The sequence below is a fragment of the Aphelocoma coerulescens genome (assembly GCF_041296385.1).
Source record: "Aphelocoma coerulescens isolate FSJ_1873_10779 chromosome Z unlocalized genomic scaffold, UR_Acoe_1.0 ChrZ, whole genome shotgun sequence".
Taxonomy (NCBI): Eukaryota; Metazoa; Chordata; class Aves; order Passeriformes; family Corvidae; genus Aphelocoma; species Aphelocoma coerulescens.
Window position 1 is genome coordinate 26,528,697 of NW_027184085.1, and position 4,621 is coordinate 26,533,317.

General features: G+C 43.0%; 1 long non-coding RNA gene across 1 annotated transcript; it reads left to right on the top strand.

Annotated features, from left to right (window-relative positions):
* Positions 1-410: 410 nt before the first annotated feature.
* Positions 411-2,412, top strand: LOC138103672 (uncharacterized). The gene is made up of 2 exons (XR_011147808.1): positions 411-511; positions 1,704-2,412. It is a non-coding gene; the product is annotated as an uncharacterized lncRNA (long non-coding RNA).
* The last annotated feature ends 2,209 nt before the right edge of the window (positions 2,413-4,621 follow it).

Genomic DNA, 4,621 nt, shown 5'->3' on the forward strand with positions numbered 1-4,621 from the left:
GCGTGCTGGATTAAAAATTACTTGGATTTGTTTCCTCTAAACCTGGTAGCTTGTCCCTGTGCTATGCTAAAAAAAATAAAAAAATAAAAATCCCAATAATTCCTTCAAACTATTCCTGATATTTATTATCAGACCTGGGCCATCTCCCACCTGAGCACTCCCTCATTTTCACCAAGGAGTCTAAGCATATTTAGTTTTTCTTCATGTGGAAGCTGTCCCACGTCTTTGATCACACATGCTGCTGTTTTCAGGCTGTATATTTTGAGGCACAAATAGCCATTTAAATAAAAGGGCATCATCTGTGAGGGGCTTCGCCCCTGCCTGGCAGCAGGTGAATAACATCAAGTCACAACAAACTGCTAATATGTTCCACCTTGGCTCTGACAGAACATTGACGGCTTTCTATTTCTTCCAGCATCTCCATGCTGGACCAAATGAACGGTGTTTCTTGTGTGTGGTGAGTGTTTAAGGTCTCATTGTGTACATGGCCTTGAAAGATATATTTTTATAGGTAAGCACCTCATAAAATATTTTTCTGAAGACATTTATCAAGAGAGATTTTGAGAAACTGTAAGGGAAGGAGAAGGTGGGGGAAGCACAACGTGCTTTTCAGCTGCCACAAGGTCCTGCAGCAGCAACCTTCATGTGAGAGGCGACACTTTGCACATTACAACAGGGAATCAAAAGATTTATACTCAACACTCCATATATATGACTCTCTATGGCATCATTTTGAAAGGGTGATTATTGGTTTGACATGAGGGAATTCTTTACATTAAATGCTGAAAGTTCTCTATGTACATAGCCATAATCACCTGATGCTGTTTTTTCTTACTGCATAGCTTTTAATAATAAATAATCATCATAATGATACTTAGGTTCTCCATAATTATCTCATTTGTTTTCCAAGAACCCCCAGGGGCTGTTATTTATCACTTGATATGAATGCTCCCTGCCCCTCTCCCTCCGCTTACACATGCATATAAAAGAAGTGCAGACATATGGGAAGCGCATTACTTAATTTGATGGCAGCTCTGTTTATTATTATCTCCCTGAGCTGTGGTAATTGTAGTTCAGTTGTTGAGTAATTATAAAACCAGAAGCCATAGGTCCCTTGCTTGGCGTCTCCATGGGATTTCCCATTTTCCACCCCCAAAGGTACAATGTGTTCAAAAGAAATGCACTGACTGGAAAAGACGTCAGGCAACACCTCTTAAATTCTTGTATGAGTCAAGGGGTGAAACACTCATGGAGTTTAGACAGGACCACTCAGTAAATATGTTCTTTATACTTGAGTTTACATGGCAACTTTGGCTAATGAGAGTCTTCCAGCACATGCAAGGTGGGAGGACAGGGAGAAGGACACAAAAACTAGACATGGACTTACCACAATTAAAGAGAAAGGTCTGATTGTGGGAGATATTACAGCAAAACATCTGTGAAGTGTAATCTTTTTTCATGTCTGGTTTCTGAAGAAAAGTTGCCTTTTTCTAGTTGCTAATTTGAGGTACACATAATAGAATAATTTCTCCTCTTGGCCTTCTCTCCCTGTATTATTAATTTTATAGATGAACAAACTGATTTGGGATAAAAAACCAACTGAGCTCAACTAGACTTGTTTTGTGAACTACTAGTTTCAGTAGGGTGTTTCTGTCTAAAATGTGCACTTTCTGCCTTTTTTTTCCTGTCATCTTATTGTCCAGACTGTTCAAAAGGAAAGAAGTCAGCAGTTCTGAAATACCACCTGAAAAATGAAGTGCAGAAGTACATGTAAGCAAGGATTCAAGTTTTCCAGAAACTGACAATAGAAGATAAAAGCCTGTCCAGCTTCCTGCAGCTGCTTCTGTAAAAGACTTGGCTGGTAAATGCAAGACTTAGAGAAGAAATGACATGTGCCCCAGCTGTAACCAGACTTTCACTGAGTGAAGCTCTGGTCATGCAAGACTCCTGCTGCTGTAGCTGTCATGCCCTCCCCCATCCATTCAGCCTGCAGTAAGGGTTATTTCACAACCTCAGAAAGCAGTGGGAAATCTTTTGACTTGCTTTCTCCCCATCTCATTTTATTCTAGTTCTTACAGGATTTTGGCCTTGCTTTGACCCACCCTAGCCCGTTGGAGAAGGCCAGCCTCACCTGATAGCAGCTGTCAAAGAATTTTTCTTCTCCCTGCTTTCTTCATCAAAATTAATCTAGACTGTAAATCACTGGCTTTTCTTCTTAAAAAACCCAGGGACAGACGTTCTAGTATCTCACTGGGACAAGCACAGAGTACAAGGGAGTTATGACCTGTTACTAGGGATTTCCTCAGGTCAACAATCAATATTAGGAGAAGAGATAATGAGAACATCAAATTTGACATGCCTTCACTGTATATCAGATATAAATACAATTAAACATGAGCTTTCCTTTCCTATCACATTTTCCTTGTATGTACCTTTCTGTATGTTTTTTCACTATATATGTTTGTATGTTTTTTCACTATATTCCCTTTCTTCTTTTCTTCTTTTTTTCTTTTTTTCTCTTGCATCTCTATTTTCTCCCCATGCCTTCTGCAGTTCACTCTATACCTGTGCCTTTCTTGTAAAGTTACTCTGCTCTCCTCTTCCACAATCTTGTCAACCTTTCGTTCTTGTAGTAGGTTCAGTTTGTAAACTGGGCAGAAACACCAATTAAGTGTAGTGGTTTGGTTCAAAATATCTATTACTTACTTACTTTACTTCTGTGAGATAAGAATTAGGAGAAAAAGCAAAGCAGGCACAGAACTTGAAAGAATATAAAGAAGTTTATTAACAGACCCAAAAGAAAGGAAAAAAAATTCAGACCAAAGCTTCAGAACACTTTCCTCCCCCCACCTTTCTCCCTTCTTCCACTGACAACATAAAATAACAACCCTTGAGATTTTCAGTCAGGTTACCACTTCTATAATAATCTTTTTCAGTTCACTTAGGGAGAGGAGTCTCTCTTGCTCATGCTATGGAGACATCTCCACAAGAAGTTCTCTCATGGCTTCAATGTCACAGCAAGACAGCCGCCCAGGTTGGTTCTCTGCTTGCATGTCAAAGTCCCTTCCCTCGACTTACAGCTTTCCCCACAACTGTTTTCAAGGGTCCAATCTTTGCTACTGGGGTACCATTTTAAGGATGAGCTGTTCAGAAGCAAAGGTTCTCTTCACCTATCTCTGGGAGCATCTTCATCTCTGGAAACAGAGGTCTTCTTCCCTGGGAGCAAGGATTCTCATCACTTTCATCTCTCTCTGTTCATGCTTCTCATCAAATTACAGCTACTTCAACATTGCTCACAATTGCAGTTTGAATGCTCCACCCCCCATGCTTTCATGAAATTACAATGGGCACTCTGGTGTGTCATAGTCCATCACCATAGCTTTACAACAGAATTTCAGCTTCTAGGTTTGAAGCATCTCCTCTTTCTCCTCCCTCAGGGTTTCAGCTCTTCCTTCTTTACTGACTTTGGTGTCTCTGTGGTGTTTTCTTCATGTGCCTTTACCTTTCCCTTTCCTCTGACTCGGGAGAAGATTGGTATCTAGAGGCTTCATCTGTTCTGGAGGAAACTTACAGCACTAAAAGGGTTAATCTCACCCAGGCCCCACAGCTGGAATTCGCTTATCGATGTTGCTCACATGATCTTTGCCGGACAGTGGCCTCAGATGAATTTCGGCCGCACTGGAGGCGGTGGGAGCTGGGCTGTGCTGCCTGCATGGAGCAGGGCTGCGGGGCTGGCCCGCGCTGAGGGGCCGCGGATGGAACAGGGCCCCACGGCTCCAGGATGGCTGTCTCCTGGCCCGGCCCAGGCCGAGCAGGGCCCAGCCCGGCCCCGCTGGGCCACATGGGCCCCCCAGTTACCTGTCCAAAGGCCGGAAACAGGAGAGGCTTTCCCGGGCTCTGTTCATTCCTATATGTGGATCACAGAGGCATGTCAAGCTTCTTAAGTGGCTTAAAAAGTTGCCAATATTAAAACTAGCCAGTTGATTGGTACTGTTAGGTCACAGAGGAAGCTGTAAGCACCTCTTTGCAAGAGAATCACTTCTGTGGCTGAAGCCCTCTTTACTAAAAACCCAAACAATACTAAACCATGACAGTCCTCCATCTGACAGCTCCCTCCATTAGCACATCTTGTTCAGTTGTGAGGGGAAGCTGTATGACAATCAGCTGAGGTCACTTGGTTGCTCATCCTGGAGGAGACTGAGGTGAGACCTCATTGCAGTTACAACTTCTTCATGAGGGGAAGAAAAGACGCAGGCACTGATCTCCTCTCTGGTGAGTGACATGACCTGAGGGAATGCATTGGTGGGGTTCAAGCTGGATATCAGGAAAAGGTTCTTCACTCAGAGGGTGGCTGGGCACTGGAAGAGGCCTGCCTGGGCAGTGGTCACAGCACCAGCCTGAGAGTTCAAGAAGCGAAGCATTTGGACAATACTCTTCGGCATGTGTTGTGTTTCTTGGGGTGTCAAGGCCAAGAGCTGGACTAGATGATCCTTATAGATCCTTTCCTACTCAGGGTGTTCTGTGATTCTATGACTTGCTTCTTTGCAGGTATGTTCTGTGCATTCAGAGATGAGAAGTTTTCTAGTGCATCTATTTTTAATTTCACTCTATGAAACCAACT